A 19,802-nucleotide genomic window follows, 5' to 3' on the forward strand; every position below is an offset into this window, starting at 1 on the left:
CCAGTTTGTAACTCTTTGCCCTTTGGTATTTGGAGGTTGCGGGGGGCTTGCTGGGGCCCTTTCCTCCTTCTGGGGTTTTTCTTATCTTCTTTGTAGTGAGTTTCATATTGGGGCGACAGGCACACTGCACGTTGGGGGGGCTGTTTGGGCTCACGCAGGGGTGCAGGGAGGGGGGAGTTTTGTTGGGGTTAATGGGGTGGGGTTGGGGTTTGTTTGTTTGCATCACAAGGCGGGGTAATGTTTTCTGTTGTGTTATTATGATTGTGCTCTCCAGGAGGGGGATATTTTGTGCTGGGGGGGATGGGGGTAAGGGGTTGAGACTTCTTTCATGGAATGTGAATGGGCTGGGGGACAGGATAAAGCGGGGGGTGGTCCTGCAGTTCTTGAAACGTATTTCGCCGGACATTGTGTTTCTGCAGGAGACGCACCTAATAGGGAACTCTTTCCATGCCATGAACAGGCGGGGATATCGCCTTCTGGCCCATTCTGGTTTCACCTCTGGCTCGAGGGGAGTGGGCATTTTAGTTAGGACCTCTCTCCCGTTGGAGGTGGATGAGGTGCTCCACGACGACAGAGGGCACTACACTGCGTTGGTGGGGAGATGGGAGGGTAAGTTGATTTTGCTGGTTACTGTCTACGTGCCGCCGGGCCTGCAGACGGTCACCTTTGCTGATTTGGGGCGCCTGCTACTTGGGCTTTCGGGGGGGGTTTTGGTCTTGGGGGGGGATTTTAACGCAGTGGTTTCCGGAGTTGAAGATCGACACCCCCCTAGGGACCTCCCTCGGGCCCAGAACTGGCTGGGGGGCTTTCTGGATACCCTGGGACTGATAGATTGTTGGCGGTTGAAACACCCTGGACAAGCACAATATACCTTCCACTCCGGGGCCCACGGTAGTCTTTCGAGGCTTGACTATATGCTAGTGCCTGCGGCCCAAGCTGGGATGATTGGGGAGGTGCGACACTTGGCCCGCGGTATATCTGATAACTCCCCTCTTTTGCTACACTTAGATATCGCCTTGGGGGCGGTGGGGAGGGTGGCGCCGATCAACCCCTGGTACCTACGAAACCCCACGATCCGTGCAGACCTGGTTAGGTCCCTGTAACACTATTTTAACGACAACGTGGGGTCGGTGTCTTCCGCCGTCTCCCTTTGGGAGGCCTTTAAGACGGTGCTCCGGGGCCAGGCCCTGTCTCTCATCTCCCATACCAAAAAATGCGAGGCGAAAGAGGTGGTTCGACTAGAAAATGAGATCACCGAGTTAGAGATCGATTTGGAGCAAGGTGTTACGGATGACAGACTGCATGTGCTGGGGCTTAAACAGGCCGACTACAAGGCGCTGGTTACTGAAGCTGCTAAGAGTATGAGCAGGGAGCAACAGGGGCGTTTGTATGATATGGGTGATAAGGCGGGGAAGTTGATTGCCTGGTTGGATAAGAAGGAGAGAGCGAGTTGAGTGGTGCCGGTTGTTGAGAGGGTGGATGGTGTGTGTGTGACGGACCCCGGTGATATTGTTGATTGCTTTACGGAGTATTTTCACGGGGTTTACTCTCCGGTCTCTGAGCGATCGGAGGAAGACTCTCGCCTGCTGCTTAAAGACATTGCTTTGCCGTCTCTATCTGATGAGGATAAATTATTGATGGACGCGGCCCCGTCGCCGGATGAGATTGCTTTGGCCATTCGCTCTATTGCTTCTGGCAAGGCCATGGGTCCTAATGGCCTTCCCATCGAATTATATAAGTTGTGCCCAGATAAGATTGCGCCGTATCTCCGGGACATGTTCCTTGAGGCACAGGCGGCGGGCTCCCTCCCCCCTGACCAACGTCTTGCTACTAATGTTGTTATCCATAAGGAAGGGAAGCCGCGGGATCGGTGTACTTCTTACAGGCCTATCTCTTTGTTGAACGCGGAGCCCAAAATCCTTGCCAAGGTACTGGCCAATCGCCTGATCCGGGTCGTGGGCGACCTGATTCATCAGGATCAATCCGGTTTTATACCCCATCGCAATACCGCTTTGAACCTGAGGCGACTGCATGGCGTCCTCGCTAGAGCGCCATTCATGCGTGAGCCGGCCATTTTGGCGTCCCTGGACGCTACCATGGCGTTTGACACCTTGGAATGGCCGTATATTTGGGCAGCATTGGCAAAGTTTGGGTTCGGCCCGGGGTTCATCAGTTGGGTGAAATTGCTTTATGATAACCCACTGGCACAGGTGGTGGTCAACGGACGGGTGTCGGCTCCTTTTGTTTTGGGTAGGGGCACGCGACAGGGATGTCCGTTGTCGCCTCTTCTCTTTGCGCTTTGTTTGGAGCCCCTTGCGGAGTGGCTGCGGTGGCACCCTTCGATGCGTGGCCTTAGATGGACGCCGGAGTACGAGGACCGTGTCTCCCTATATGCGGACGATATCCTCTTGTATCTTGCATCTCCGCACAAATCGCTCATTGTATTGGTGGATGTGTTGAGCTCCTTTGGTCGCAACTCCGGATTGGTCATTAACTGGGCTAAGTCTTGTGTGTACGTTCTCTCCGGGGAGGCCCCCCCCCTTCCGCGGGGGTGCCCTATCCGGGTTGCGCAGTCGGGGTTTAAGTATTTGGGAATCTTTATAACCCTAGACCCGGTGGCCCGGTATGAGCGGAATCTTCTCCCCCCCCTTCAGCGCCTAAGGGCGGATGTGGCGGGTTGGCGGCGGCTGCCGCTCTCGCCGCTCGGCCGGGCGGCGTTGTTCAAAATGATGTCGCTGCCACGCTTTTTGTACGCCCTGCAGAACACTATGGACGTGGTGCCGGCCCGCTATTTTCGGGATGTGGAGTGTCTTCAGCGTCGATTGTTTTGGGATGGGGGGCCGCGGATCGCTCTTGCCAAACTAACCCTACCGTGGTACGATGGGGGGGTCGCTCTCCCTGATATTAAACGATATTATTGGGCCTCCCAGTTGGCTGCTGTCAATCACGGGATGTATGGGCCTGCTTTGAACCCGGCTTTTGAGATGGACAAATTGTTATTGCCAAGCGGGGATTATAATCGAGCACTATTCTCGGGGTCCCTTGATGCGCGATTGACAGGCCCGACGCGGGTCGCGGTGCAGGTGTGGCATGCAGCCAATGCGGCGATGGGGTGGAGGGATCGCTTGACTCGGGCAACGCCATTGTACGCTTCCCGGCGTTTGGGTTATCTGTGGACTACGAAAGGCTTTGAGAAATGGGATATGATTGGTATCAGCAAGGTAGGGGATCTCTGGACGAAAGGGAAATTTAAGACGTTCGACATGCTGAAAACCGAATATCAGTTGAACGATAGGGAATACTTTCGGTACGCTCAGGTTCATCACGCCTTGTGTTCCGTATTCCCGGACGCTGCGGCAATTCCGGAGTCCTCCCCGTTGGAAGATAGAGTATTAAACGGCTATGTGCCGGATAGCACCATTTCGCTGATTTATAAGAAGCTTATCAATGATCGAATGGGTTTGCTGACCTCATTGCGGGAGACATGGATTGCCGACGGTTTGGAACTGGACGACGAGGATTGGGTGTCAGCGGTGGCCTCCCCGAAAGAGGTGGCTATCCCGGCCCGCTTGCGTTTCGTCCAGCTTAAGATACTTCATAGAGTGTATGTCACGGGGCCTGGTTTGATGCGTATGGGGTATTCGGTGGATGGTCTGTGTAAGCGTGGCTGTGGACTACTGGGGACTTTCCTCCATATCCTGTGGGAGTGTCCGGAGGTGACTCGGTTTTGGTGTAAAGTGCATGCGGTGTTAGAAGAAGTCACGCATGTTGCCTTGTTGCCGGAGGCATGGCGATGTTTGCTGAATGTCTGGGAGCCGACTGATTACAATGTGATGCAGACGCAGTGGGTGACTCTGGGCTATATGGTAGCGAAGCGTGACATTGCACAACTGTGGGGCTCCCAGAGGCCACCAACGGTCTCAGCGTGGAAGGAACACATGGACTGGTGTATGTTCAGAGAGAAAACGGTGTATGTGGCGAGAGGCAAGCCTGGGAAGTGGGTTAAGGTGTGGGGTCCCTGGAACTCCTATCGTGGAGGTATTTGCGCCCCGCCCCAGACGCGAGAGATGGATGCTGCTCTGTCTCCCTAGCCCGCGCATCCCTCTATGCTTCTGCGACATGTGCATTTGGTTTCTTCTGCCTGCCCCCCCCCCTCTTTCTCCCTGGGTTTGTGTACCCCTTTGACACGGGGAGCACATGTTACTACTATTGACCTCCTCTGCCTTGTGTGTGTGATGTTTTTCGTTTTCTTTAAAAATGTGAAACCTTTCTTTGCTTGTCTATGGACTGCGGCTGCGGCTGGCTGAGTTGAATAGCACTCCAGTAGCTCTCTTATTGCTTCACCGATGTGGTTGTTAAGATGTGTCTATGCTTATAGTGTGCATTAGCGGCCGGCCTGTTGGTTGTAGGCCCATACTTGTATGTCTCTGAAACTGTAATAAAGGTTTTTCAAAAAATAAATAAATAAATAAATAAATAAATAAATCTGCCATGAGCGCATCCCAGTGTGCGGCAACGGGCTACATTCAGAGACCAGGATTGACTTCCCTGTGCAGGGATGTACTCTCTGCTCGTAACTAGTTGATGAATGAGCACAGCCAGGCCATAATATGCAGAGGAGCAGGGGATTTCCATTTTCGAGTGATCGAGTGAGTGAGCATTTAGCCATTAGCCAAAATGAAGCGGCATGTTCTTTTGTATTTCTTGCCTTTTCTATTCCTGCCTAGTATACAGACCTCCCATGTATGTGTGAGATTTATTTACTTACAGTGCAGCAGCCAATCCATGACAGCACTCCAGTAGTGCACAAGCCAAGGGCAATGCCACAGCATATGCAACTGGTCGGAGTTTATCAGTTGACATCGGGGGCAGGCGGTGTCAGTAGGCCCAAAATAGCGGTTTATTTTTCCTGAAGTGAGGTGGGATCTGTGTACTACACAGAGTTCAATCAAGCGGAACCTGGTATTTCGGGGGATCATGACAGGGCTATTTAGCACAGCATCCCACTCCCTTATCGTTGTTTTATGTAAATTGTGTAATAATTATATATTTTAGTTATATTTTAAGTGTGGGCCACTGGGTTTGCAGAGTTGTAGGGTGGGAAGTTAATTAAGTAATAATTAATTAGCAATTCATTGTTAATTATGTAATTCTTTCTCAATTATGTAAATTGTGCTATTCTTATTGTCAATATATTTTAGGTGTGGGTTGCTGGGTTTGTAGGGTTATAGCGAAGAATTTTAATGAAGTAATTATTAAATAAGCATTTTCTTTTAAATGCAGATTAATTACACTGTTTATGAATTTTTTGAATGGGATAATTGCTGTTCATTGTATATTTTATATATATTTTATATTACGTAATAATGTTTATATTTGAAGTTTTATATTTTTTCTAAAATAGTAGGTTTTCTTCAAGAATGTAATTTGCGTGAAGGGAAAATAGTTTATCTACTGCTGCTTATACTGAAGTGGGAATAGTAAATTTTACCCCACAAAAGTCCCTCGCTTTTCCATCTGTTGCACAAACTGGAGTGGGATTAGTAAATTTAACCCCGCTGAAGTCCACCGGTTTTCCTACTGTCATGCTGTTTGAAGTGGAAATAATATATCTATCCCCTCAGATGTCTTACAACTTCTAGACTATGACAGAAACAGGAGTGGGAATAGTATATATATCATTCATCAGACTCCAATACATTTCCTAATATTGGAGAAATATATATATTTTTCAATATTTGTTTGTAATTTTAATTTTATATTATTTACTTATGGTTTTATTTGTTTTAACATTTTTACAATAATTTTTTTATTTTATTTGTTTGGTGGTTTATTGAATGTGTTGGAATTGAATTGTTAATATTTTTTCTGTTTGGTGTAAATATATATATATATTGTGCACAAAGTCAATGAATCGCGCTCTCAGAGACCACACCAAGTGCTGGGAACAAGTTCCATCATAAACCAAAACATGACGCATTTTGGCCAACAAGCAGCCTTGATCACACAAAGTGTACAGTGCAAAACGTCCTCATTACATACACAGCATAAGAAACTGAGGTAGGACAGTATATTGTACTCAGATAAGTGTGAGTGCTGAAATTACATGGCCGCCATGTTGTAACATGTTAAATCACAATGTTCGACCATCTAGCACAGAAGAGATTTGGCAAAACCGGATACGGTCATTATCTGGGAATGTCTAAGTGTCCTGCATGGGGACTTGCCCTGGCTTCAAATATTGATTAGTCACAATGTGAATAAGGTTAAGCCATTGGGCTAAAAACCAGTAAGTTACCCCCAAGTAAGATAGGTCAACTGGCCAGGTAGTATCTCAGCAGTGTGTTGATATGGACTGCAAAGTGCAATATAACAGGGACCGAAACAGCAGCATCTCGAAATACATTCCCCAAGTGGTAAAATCTGTGCAAGGCAGCTGTGTAAACTAAGGCATGGAAAACCAATGTGACAGCGTGTGAATCGTGATGTACAGAATGTACACAACATAAAAGAAACATTTAAGGAAATAAAAAGACAAAGTCTTATCTGCGGTGACAGGAACAACAGGAGAGTGATGCCACAAAGAAAAGGGTACAGACCTCTGTTGTTCTATCAATACCATCTAGTGTGTCCCTTCCTTTCCTCCTGTAAAGAGAGAAGATAGAAAGTTAAAATCTTAAAATCACAGACTAGGTGATAAATAATGCACAATTATAAACAGTGTACAATTATAAACAGCACTTGGCATGCTCAGTTACATTTGTGTATACAATTGGCTCAGTATTTTATTACACCCCTATTCCTCATGTAGGCGTATTGCAATCTCTTCGTCAATGTTGTGTCCCTTGGGGTAGCGTGTTCCAAACTCAATAATGCATCTGATTCAAGCTTACTCAACTGGAGTTCACGATTCCCCCTCTGTGATTGCTTTCTACTTGTTCAACAATTAAGTATTGTAGTTTCGCACTATCCGAGTAGTGGTGTGTCTCAACGTGCCTGGAATATGGGGTAGTGTTTATCTGTTTTGGAGATGGCCCTCATATATTCCAAAACACACTTCTTGGCCATTTGCGTGGTACTCCCCATATAGCGCAGGTTGCACGAGCACACTAAGGCATACATGACAAAAGATGAGCTGCATGTGAGGAATTGGCGGATCAGTGTAGGCCTGTTTCTGTTAGTGTTGCGATACTCCTTCCTCATGCGGCTAGCGCCTGCGTGTTTGCATTGCCCGCATGGGAAGAAGCCCTGCAGGTTGATGCCTCTTTCCTCTTTGGTGGTAATATCGCTATGATATTATTGACATGTTTCAAGACATTGTATCTGATCAATTGTTGAAATGTAAAAAAAGAGTTTGGTTTAAGATATCAGTACCCATATCACACAATTTCAACATAGCACAAAAGAATGCAATCACCAATTTAGCCACTGACAGCTCAATCGTCGTCAGGCCTGCTGACAAGGGAGAGAATGTGGTTATCATGAGTAAGGAGATGTACATAGCAGAAGCCAACCGCCAATGGAATGACCCTCCGTTTTACACCCTCATCAAAAGAAATAAGTACACCAAGAGCATCATTAGCATATGGAACAACCTCACAGATTGGAGGGATAAGGGGTTACTAGAGTGGGAAGAGTACTGTTTTTTGAAGAAAGATTTCCCCAAACTTCCTGTTCTTTACCTCCTTCCAAAAATCCACAAGGATATCACTAATCCCCCGGGTTGGCCAATCGTCTCCTTCAGAGGTAGTGCTTTTGGAAAACGTATCAAGATACGTGGACCACTTTTTGAAAGACCAGGTGGTTCTCCTTCCCTCCTATGTGAGACATACAAAGGACTTTCTCATCAAAATTCAGGGGATGGAGTGGCAAGATGAATTTCTGCACACTACTATGGCTGTCAGCTCTCTATACATTATCATCGAGCACGAGTTAGAGATCCCGGCATGCAAGAAATACCTGTCTAAGAGATTCATTAAACACCTAGAGAACAGAGAGATGATCATTGCCATGATCAGGTTTTGTCTCAACAATAACTTTTTTCTCTTCAATGGAGACATATACAGACAGACCCTCGGCACCGTCATGGGGACTTGTTTCGCTCCTAGTTTTGTGGACTTGTTCCTAGGGGCATGGGAGGAGGAGTTAAGGAAAGACATGAACTTCAGAAGTGACTTTGACAAGGTTATTCTCTGGCTGTGGTACATAGGTGACCTCTTCCTGATTTGGAGAGGAACTATTACCAAAGCTAACGATTTCATACACAGACTGAATAACAACAATCACAATCTAGTATTGACTAGCAACATTGTAGTGGAATTACACATCAATGTATAAATCAAAAACAACTCCTTACACACTAGCCTTTTCAGGAAAGCCACTGCCAGGAATAGTCCGCTCCATGCCATGAGCAACCATCCCGACAGGCTCAAGTGGAGTATCCCCTATGGGGAACTCCTGAGAGCTAAACGTAACTGCAGCTCGGAGGAGTCCTTTACCAGGGAACAAGAGATCATGCTAACAAGATTTACCGAGAGAGGTTATTCCAGATGGGTCCTACATCTTGCAGTAGAGAAGGTCAAAACCATTAGCAGAACTATCATCCTAGAAAGTAATGACAGCAATGGAGACTACAATGACACTGATGACATCACCAGAGTCATCCTCACATACATTGGTGGGTCTAAGGAAGTACAACGCATCCTCACCAAGAACTGGCACATGTTAAAGAAAGATTCCATCATAGGTATCACTATCCCAGATAGACCACGCATCACATACAGAAAGGGGTGCAGCATGAGAGACATTCTGGTGCATAGCCATATTACCACCAAAGGGGAAAGAAACATCAACCTGCAGGTCTTCTTGCCATGCGGACACTGCAAAGCCTGTTGCAGTAGTTGCATGCGCAAGGAATATCTCAACACCAACTGCAACAGGCCTACACTGATCTGCCAATTCCTCACATGCAGCTCATCTTTTGTCGTGAATGCCTTAGAGTGCCAGTGCAAGCTGCGCTATGTGGGGAGTACCACGCATATGGCCAAGAAGTGTGTTTTGGAACCTATGAGGTCCATCTCCAACAAAGATCAACACTACCCCATAGCCTGGCACTTTGAGACACACCACTACTCAGATAGTGCGAATCTACAATACTTCATTAATGAACAAGTAGAAAGCAATCACAGAAGGGACAATCGTGAACTCCAGTTGAGGAAGCGTAAATCCAGATACATCATTGAGTTGGGAACACGCTACCCCAAGGGACACAACATTGACAAGGAGATTGCAATACACCAACATGAGGAATAGTGGTGTAATACAATACTGAGCCAACAGTATACACAAATGTAACTGTGCATGCCAAGTGCTGTTTATAATTGTGCACTGTTTATAATTGTGCATTATTTATCACCTAGTCTATGTTTTTAATATTTTAAATTTCTATCCTCTCCCTTTACAAGAGTAAAGGAAGGGACACACTGGATGGTATTGATAGAACAAAAGGGGTCCCTACCAATGTTCCCTCTAATTTTTTTCCTCTGTGTGTGGCACTGGAGGGTCTCTGTGCGCTGCAACCTTGGCTATGTGCGCCAGGAACCAGACCGCGCGCGTGTGCAGCGCCAAATGTCACTCCAAACGTTTACTTTAAAAAGTGAAAAGATGATGCATTTTTACACATACAGCGCCACGTTAAGGGTCTTAAGGTCGGTTTGCAAATTTGATAAACACTTCATGACATTAATTGGTTACACAGGCAAGTACACTTCAGGTTTAGAAAAGCACAAGACTCCAAGGGGCATAATATCAAGAACGGAGTTAAAATTATCGCCGCTATAGCGGCAGGAATCTGCCGCTAAAGCGGGATAATGGGCTTGATAATATGCCCTTGAAAATTCCAATAGAAGCCCATGTTCTGGTGTGAACCTGGTCTTCTATTGGAATGGAATGTTGGGTCATGTGCTCGTGACGCAGTGTCCCGAGGACGAGTCTGGCTGCAGCGTTCCGGATGGTTTGGAGTTTGTGTAGAAGAGTTTTATTGATTCTGGAGTAGAGGGCGTTGCCGTAGTCCAGTCTGCTGGTTATGAGTGCGTGGGTGACGGTCCTACTGCAGTCGGGGACATCCATTTGAAGGTCTTATGGAGGATGCGAAGGCAGTTGAAACTAGTGGAGGCGATGGCATTGATATGGTGGTTCATGGAGAGGGAGGATATGTTTTACATATTTGTATTCCGTTTCTGTGCTAGATGGTTGAACATTGTGATTTAACATGTGATTCCGATGGATACATCTGCCTGTGGGTTCCTCACCTCTTGAATTACCCCTGCGCCAGCATTCCGCGGAAGCTTTTTCCTAGCTCTCCCACGTCGCCGAGAACTTCACAATGACACGGCTCCGCTCGCGACTCGGTATGACATCATCGGAGCCATAAATAGACCTTGTCGGCGTGCTGACGTCACCTCTCTTTTTTCCGCGCCAACAACGCGTAACGATTTTCTGCGACTCTCCATTGACATTTTGATAGTTACTTTGTTTTGTCAAAGAAGTCAGGTTTTAAACCTTGTAGAGAATGCAAGGGTCATATGTCGATCATGGACCCTCATGATGACTGTTTGAGGTGCCTCTCTTCGGACCATCACGTCGATGGTGGTACCAGCTGCCAGAAGATGAACCCAAAGGCCTTGAAGGAGTGTGAGACCAAGTTATTCACGGCAAAGGTGAAAAGGGAGGAAAGAGATCGGAAAAGGTCAAAGTTGTCATCTTTGCATGCTTCGAAGTCGAAGAAGCATAAGAAGAAGAGGAGGCATGGTTCTCGACGTCATTCTGCGAAGTGTAGGACTTTGAGATCGCCCTCACCGGCTCTGAGACATCGTTCTAGAGATGTCATTTCTTCATCGCCTCCTCCTCCAGCGACACCAGCACGTTCTCTGGTGCCGTCAGGTTTTCTGGCGCTTTTTCTGATGCCGAAGGGTGCTCCTGGGCCGAGCTCTTTGCCGGCGCCGAGTGTTTCTATTGAGCCTGTTCCAGTGTCTTCTCCAGTTTTAGGTCGGACTTCACCGACGCCTACACGGCCTCATCAGGATCAGGATATGGCTCCATTCCCATCCGTTCCTGGGCCTGGTATGCATCCAGTTCCTTAACGCGATGTATGGCGTGTTTGCCAAGGCAGCCTACCCTACCGCTGCGCCTTCGGGCACCGTGGGTCCACTTGCTTTTAATTTGGGTGTTCCTCAACATTATGCCCAGGCACTATTCATGCCTTTTATGCTGACGGTGCCGTCCTGGCATTTTCCGGCTCCGAGGTTCTCGACGCCGGTCTTTTAGTCTCTGACTCCATCTGGAGGTCGCTCTTCTTCTCGGCTTCGGTCGGCACCTTTGCCTGCATCAGAAGCTGTGCCGTCGACGCCAGTGCCTGATTCATCAGCGTCGCGTGTGACTTCATCAACGCTGAATTCTGTCCTGAAGATAAGGTCTAGGAGAGAGGTGCAAAGGCTTCTTGAAGAGGAGAACTATCAACAAGATGAAGCTGAAGAAGGCGAGATTGAGGAAGATTAATATGAAGGCCTTCAGGAGGCAAGTAGATTGGATACTTCCCCAGAATGGGAGGTTTCATCTCCAAAATCGTTACCCTGGCAGTATGTTGCGCCTTATCATGCGGTTATTAGAAAGGCCACTGAACTCTTAGATCTTCAGCTTCCCACTGCTGATTTTAGGCTGAATATTTTAACAGAGGTTTTACATTCTCCTTGCTCTGTGGTTGAACCTCTTTTGCCATTTAATGAGGCTTTAACTGAGCCTATTTTGGAGGTGTGGAGGAAGCCTCTGTCTGCACCTGCGGTTTCAAGGTCCATAGCAAGAAGGTACAGGCCTGCTCCTAATGATTCTGCATTTCTTCTGAGTCATCCTTCACCTGAAAGGTTTGTGTTGCAGACTTCTTGTTCAAACAATCAACAGGTTCTTTTCCCCAGACTCCTGGTGACAGGGATTCAAAAAAGTTAGAACAGTCTGCTAGGAAGGTTTTCTCCTCTTCAAGTATGGCCTTGAAATCCACCCATGCAACCTGCTTGTTGGGGAGATATATCCATGCTTTGATGGACTCGGCAAAGCAGTTAATTCAAAAGTTGCCGCAAAATGATCGGAAACCTTTTCAGGAGATTCTGTTGGATACCCAGGCAGCGGCTCATCAGGGTATACAGTCTGGATTGGACACTGCTGATTTAGTGGCAAGAGTGATGGGCTCTTCTGTTGCTACAAGAAGGCATGCCTGGCTTAGGTCTTCAGGTTTCTCTCCTGATGTTCAGAACACTCTTTTGGATTTTCTCTTTGATGGGTCAAGGCTTTTTGGGGAAAAAGCTGATTCTGCGCTGCAGAGATTTAAGGACAGTAGGGCTACGGCTAAATCTTTAGGTCTCCAATCCCAATCTAGAGGATTTGGTTTTAAAATATATAGTGGATTTGGCAGGATGTCTTCCTTTCGAGGCTGTCAGCAACCTCAGTTACAGCACCAGAACCTCCAGTACAAAACTCACAGAGGGAAGAACAGAGGTCGTTTGCAGGGTACAGCTCGTCAACTCTCCTCCTCCTCCTCTTCCTCTTATTCCCCTGCCACTGGTGTCTCTGGAAAGCAGCCATAGATCCCCCATGCTGGTCCTGTAGGGAGTTGGGTGTCCCATTTTCTACAAGATTGGAAATCTATAACATCAGACCTTTGGCTTTTGAATCTTGAGGAAATGAGAACGCCCTTCCCTTCCAGGAGTTTCCTCCTCCTCACATTCCTTGCCAGGTCGGGAGTTCAGAGGACCATTTGTTGCTTCTACAGCAAGAGTTTCTTGTGTTATTGCAAAAGGGTATGATAGAGGTGGTTCCGAATCACGAAAGGGGTCAGGGATGCTACTCCCTGTATTTCCTGATCCCCAAGAAGGACGGCAGGTTAAGGCCTATTCTAGACCTCAGGGTTTTGAATTTTTGCCTTAGGCAGGAGAAATTCAAAATGTTGACCCTAGCTCAGGTTCTTTTGGCGTTGCAGGAAGAAGACTGTATGGTGTCGATCAATTTGCAGGATGCGTATTTTCACATCCCCATTCGGAAGTCGCATCGGAAGTATCTCCGTTTCACGGTAGGGTCCCTACACTATCAGTTTGCGGTCCTTTCCTTTGGACTTACTTCCGCACCTCGAGTCTTCACAAAGGTGATGGCGGTGGTGGCAACTCATCTCAGAAAGTCGGGAATTCCTGTTTTCCCTTACCTGGACGACTGGCTGCTCAAAGTAAAGTCGCCGGAGATGGTTCTGCAGGTAACAGGTGTACGTTTTGGGTTTCTCTATAAATGTATCCAAGTCTCACCTGGTGCAGTCAGAGCACAACCTGTTCATTGGGGTAGTACTGGATACTACAGTGTGTCGAGAATTTCCACCTCTGCAGAGGATTCTTGACGTTCAGGAAATGATTCCCTTGTTTCACGATGGAGCGGTTGTTCTAGTCCTGAAGGTCCTACGCCTGCTCCGTCTGTTCGCTTCCTGCATTCTGTTGGTCAACCATGCACGCTGGCACATGAGGGCCCTCCAGTGGTGTCTCCGCAGGCAGTGGTATCAGCACAACGGGGATCTCAGGGAGTCAGTCAGGATCTCCAGGGAAACTGCAGCGGATCTGTCTTGGTGGAGTGTTCAGGGCAACTTGTTTCACGGGAAATCCTTTCAGCTTCCTCCACTGGTGGCCACAGTGATCACGGATACCTCCACTCTAGACTGGGATGCTCATTTGGGGGATCTAGAGGTCTTTGGTCTCCAGAGGAAAGGTTGCTTCACATCCACCTTCTGGAATTGCGGGCTATTTGTTGGGCACTAAAGGCCTTCCTTCCATCCCTTCACGGTCAGTCAGTTCAGGTCCTGATGGACAACACTACTGCGATGGGGTACATCAACAAACAGGGAGGTGTAGAATTGTTTTGTCTCTGCAGAGAGGCTCTGAGACTCTGGTCCTGGGCTCAGGGCTGTCAGATTTGTGTGTTCGCAAATCATTTGCCTAGTGTGCTCAATGTACGTGTGGACAGTCTCAGTCGGCATTTCAACGCCAATCACGAGTTGCGGCTTCATCCAGAGGTAGTCCATTTTGTCTTCGAGATGTGGAGATTTCCTCGGTTGGACCTCTTTGTCACTCACAAGAACGCACACTTCCCGTCGTTCTGCAGTATCCAGTTTCCGATGCAGGGATCTTTGGGGGACGCGTTTCAGTTGGATTGGAGTTCACAGCTCCTTTACGCATTCCTCCCATACCCTTGATTCCTTGAGTTCTGAGGAAAATTTGCCAAGACCAGGCCCAAGACATATTGATTGCTCCGGATTGGCCAAGAAGGGTGTGGTACACTGGTACACAGATGTACTTCACCTCTCATCGACCCTCCGCTCTGTCTCCCTCTCAGGGCAGATCTCCTCTTGCAATCACAGGGCAGGTTTTACACCCCCACCTCCAGAGATTCCACCTTCATGCCTGGAGATTGAACGGGGCAACCTGAGTTCTTTCTCTCTCCTACCGGATGTGGTGGATGTTATTTTATCATCCAGGAGACACTCCACCAAATCTGTTTATTCCTGTAGGTGGTCCAAATTTGTTAAATGGTGTGGAGAGAGGTCCATTGATCCTTTGAAAGCCTGTTTGTCTAACATTCTAGAGATTTCCCTTTCTTTGGCCCAGCAGGGTTGTGCGGTGTCTAAAGTAAATGGATATTTGTCGGCTTTGTCGTCTTTTCTATGTTTGCCAGACCAGCCATCTTTGTTTAAGTTCCCCATTGTTATGAGGTTTATTAAGGGCCTTACCAATAGGTTTCCTCCTACTCCTTTCATTATGCCTCAGTGGGATTTAAATCTTGTTCTTACATGCCTAATGGGTTCTCCATTTGAGCCTTTTCATAGTTGCCGTTGAGGCTTCTTTCTTTCAAAACGGTCTTTCTTATCGCTATTACCTCAGCTAGTAGGGTAAGTGAGCTTCAGGCTCTTAGTTCCAAACCTCAGTTTTTGACCATTCATGCAGAAAAGATGGTTCTCAGGACCAGGTCTGCTTTCTTGCCTAAGGTGGTTACTCCTTTCCATCTCGGGCAATCCATTACTTTACCTACCTTCTATCCTCTCCTTCACCCTTTCAAGGAGGAGGAGACACTTCATCGTTTGGATCCTAAGAGGGCCGTCAGTTTCTATCTGGACAGAACCAAGGATCTGAGGCTGGACGATCAGCTCTTTGTGGGCTACGTTGGATGAATGAAAAGCAAGGCTGTGCACAAGCGGACTCTCTCCAGGTGGATCATCTTGTGCATCAAGATCTGCTACGCCTTGGCAAAGAAGGAACCTCCTGAAGGTTTCAGAGCTCATTTCACCAGGTCTAAGTCTTCTTCTTCTGCTCTGTCTAGAGGTGTTCCTGTTGTTGATATTTGTAAGGCAACAACTTGGGCCTCCCTCCACACCTTTGCGATGCATTACTGCTTGGATTCCGAGGTTAGGAGGGGCAGCCATTTTGCACGCTCTATGCATTAGGAATTTTTGGTATAGGTTGGTGGACACCCTCCTCCGGAAGGGGGACAGCTGTGGGATTCAATTCAAAAGGTGAGGAATCCACAAGCATATGTATCCATCAGAAGAACAAGTTACTTACCTTTGGTAACGCTATTCTGGTGGATACAGTATCTGCCTGTGGATTCCTCACTGACCCACCCGCCTCCCCGTTGTCCACCTTCGTATACCAATGATTTTATGACTTATTTGACATGGCTGTTTTCCTGTGTATTTTAAATGCCTTGTTTCGTTCATAGGAAATGCCTAGTTTGTTTTGCTTTACCTATGATTCTTTATACGATGTGTATTTATGTTTATATTGTATACTGTGTATACTTCAATTATGATGTTGGTCCACCCGTTCGCCTCGGAGGCACGGAAAAAATGGGTCGAACTGATGTCAGCACGCCGACGAGGTCTATTTGTTGTTCCGATGATGTCAGACTGAGTCGTGAGCGGAGCTGTGTCATTGTGACATCCTCGTCGACGTGGGAGAGCTAGGAAAAAGTTTCCATATAATGCTGGCGCAGGGGTAATTCAAAAGGAGAGGAATCCACAGGCAGATACTGTATCGACCAGAAAAAGCTTTACTGAAGGTAAGTAACTTGTTCTTTAACACGTTACAACATGGCAGCCATGTAATTTCGTCACTCACACTGATCTGAGTACAATATACTGTCCTACCTCAGTTTCTTATGCTGTGTATGTAATGAGGACGTTTTGCACTGTGCACTTTGTGTGATCAAGGCAGCTTGTCAGCCGAAAAGCGTCACGTTTTGATTTATGATGTAATAAATCAACTTGTTCCCAACACTTGGTGTGGTCTCTGTGAGCACGATCGATTGACTTTGTGCATCATTGGATTAGAATAACTTGCAACACGGAGTTTGTCATTTATGTATTAAAATGTGGCTGTAATAAGCTAAACATAGGCAGTACAAAAAACAAGCTGAAATTAAGGATTTTACAGCACATAAGAGCAATCAGAAATGGGGATAAGACTTACCCAGTAGCCTGCCACTTTAATCAAATGCACAATCGATCCTTGTCAACTTTCTCTTGTTGGGGCATTAAAAACATCAAAGCCCATCCAAGAGTGGCAAATCGAGCAAGTGAGCTGCGGAAACAGGAATCCCGACTGATTCTATTGATGGGAACAGAGGTACCTTGGGGCACAGCTCTTTGTGCACTTATAAAACTATGCATATATGAACTATGTAAGGATGGAGTGATGTTAGCATGAGTATGAAGTTATAAATGCGCAGAATACTTTGTCCATGTGTATACATACAAAAATAGTGGGTTGTTTGGAATGTATCTCATATAATGGAGTAAAAACTAAGGAACACACACATACATATGAAATTTACATTTCAAACTGAAGCAGAGAAAGTGTAAATTACAAGAGAACATAGGCACTTTTTATCAACAAGTACTCTATTATAGATACCATCTGATTATTGAAGGAAAGATTTTCTCTTGTATATGAAATATGGCACTAGCACTTTATTTAGGCACTTCACACTTTATGATGATCAAATCAAATAGGGCCCTCAGAAACAATGAGGGGCTGAGTATACATATTGTATTGCAATATTATATCTTGTATGATCAGAAACACTGAGGGGTTGAATAACAGCATTTGTCACTTTATTAAAGAACTGTTGTGATTGAGTATAATCTCAATTGAGTACATGTCACTTTAAAAATGTTAAAAACCCTGAGAAAGTAAAAAAATGTTCCAGTATTTTTCCGAATGAAGGTCCTGAAGTGGGGCTAAGTAAAAGCACGTGGCACTTTATGGAGAACCCTTGGAAGCGGGGAACTATTATTGATAAGCATATGGCACTTCAATTTTGCCTGATTGGCTAGAAATGTATAAAAGTGATAATCTTTTATACTTTTGTGCTCTTTTAGGGATCAATTTTTTAAAGATTAATTAATTAATTTTTTAAGGATTAATTAGTTTAATTTTTTAAGGATAATTTTTATTTTTTTATTTACACTCACACTTAAGACCTTTTTCCCTCTTTGACCACACACAGGTGTTAAATCTTAACCAATAGGAAGTGCAATAGGGAGAATTATTTGTGTAACAATTGATTTGTAGCTCAAATTTCTCTTTCTTTGGCTTTTGTATGTTGATGAAATGTAATAAAATAATATGTGTGTTGTAATTTAAAAATCAAAATTAATCACATGAAAATTTGGAAAACAGACTAGAAGTATATAAAAAGTTAAAAATGAAAACAGAAACAAATAAAAAAAGAAAAGATGAAAAAAAGAAGGAAGAAAAAATATTAAGTTGTTTAGAAATACAAAAACATAAATGCAATAAGATTTCCTTTCAATGTGATAAAGTGAATCACTAATGGCGGGGAATTTTGGCCAAAAGAAAACAAAGAAATGTATCGCTCTAGTGGCCACCAAGGGTTATTGACATGGAAGAGGGACATGCAATATGAGGTACGCAATATCGAACTCACAGTGACCCAGTGGAAGGCAATTCGCCGAAATGCGTCAGTACGAGATTGTAAGCAGAAGGACAGTATGATGCCAGTTGTTTAAGCCAAAAGAAATATGTTTTTTTCAAAACTGACCGTAAGTTGGAGTCAGAGCTGGTGTTTCTAGGACGGGTGCCGCCGTTGGATCGGGTGTTCAGGAAGAGGAACACCAAAACAGATATATATATATATATATTTATATATATTTATATATATATATATATCATCCAGTGAATGTGTGTTTTTCTGAAAATTACATATGTTTTATATATGTATATCTCAAGGTCGATGGAAGAATAAATGGGTATATAAGTGTCTAAATGGATGATTTGTTTTTGAAAAATTGATTGTATAACTGACTGATTAAATGTATCTTAGTGAATACATGGCTTAGTGAGTAATGTTTAAATATGTAAATATCTGTATCAGTCTCTCACTTTGTGTATAAGTGGCTGCATTGGTTGGTGAGTAGCTACATGAGTGTCTATATAGGTTATTAGTTGTTTTTTTGAGTATCAGTATAAGTGTCTGATGTCTGTATGGTTCGGTGGGGGGTATTACGTAGTGCATAGGTGCATGAATGAGTGACTCACTGTTTGTATGTGTTGAAGACAGCATGTGTGCAGGACTGTATGGGTGGATGAGTGTGTGCATGGGTGTGTTAGTGAGTGAATGACTGTCTCAATAGTGTCTCTATGAGTAACTACATATGTTTTAAACTAGTATATGTGACTATTGGTGTATATAAGTGAGTATATGTGAGAGTGAGAGATTGAAAGAGTTCCTGTATGAATAAGTATGTGTTCTATAAGTGATTGTTAAAAAGACTAGGTATGTGTAAGTTTCTGTAGAAGTAAGTGTGGTGGTGTGTGTATAACTGTATATGCAGGTAAACGGATGTTTGATTCTTTATTAGCATGAGTGACTATGTGTGTGAGTAACTTTATGGATGAGTGGCGTTGTGTAACAGGATGTATAGGTGTATGAGTACATATGATGAGTGAGTACATGTATGAGTGACTGTATAGGACTGTTGGTGAATGAGTAGATGTGGATGTGGATCTTACAATTACTGAATAGGTTGTTGTAACTGGTATTGGTATGTCCATTGTTTTGAAAATTTTAATTTCTATTTTTGAATGTGTGTATCAAAGGTTATATTAGGGGGAGAGGAGGTCTGCCACTCTATCACAAGGATGATGTCATCAGTGATGTCATCAGTGATATCATGAGTGATGTCACTGACCATGTCATGAGTGATGTAATATGTGACGTCATCAGCAGTGCATTGCGGGCTCGCGAGTTATAGTTAGCTGAACTAACTATAACGGGGGAATTTCTATGGTTTTGTACGAGTGAAAAGTCCAGCTAACTATAACGCCCCTGAAACCTATGGTTTTTTCAGTGAATTTCTAAGGTTTTTTAAATGCTAATTCCTAGCTATAACGTGCCTGAAACCTATGTTTTTTCAGTGAATTTCAAAGGTTTTTTAAATGCTAATTTCTAGCTATGCCTACAGAGATAGGACATGTGAAGAAAGAAGGAAAAACGCACAGAAAGAAAAAAAAGAAATGCAAAAAGAAGCAACAGAAGTCCTCAAAGACGAAGAAAAGTGCAGGAAGAAGTATAACGTGCAGAAAGAACAAACAGAAGAGCAGAAACAAGCCTTGTTGCAAAATCATCCTGTACCCTCAACTTTTTCAGACGGATACTGGTGGTAACTGAGTCTGACTAACCAGTCCTAGAGCCAGTGCTAT

Source organism: Triturus cristatus, chromosome 8 (assembly GCF_964204655.1).
Source record: "Triturus cristatus chromosome 8, aTriCri1.1, whole genome shotgun sequence".
Lineage (NCBI taxonomy): Eukaryota > Metazoa > Chordata > Amphibia > Caudata > Salamandridae > Triturus > Triturus cristatus.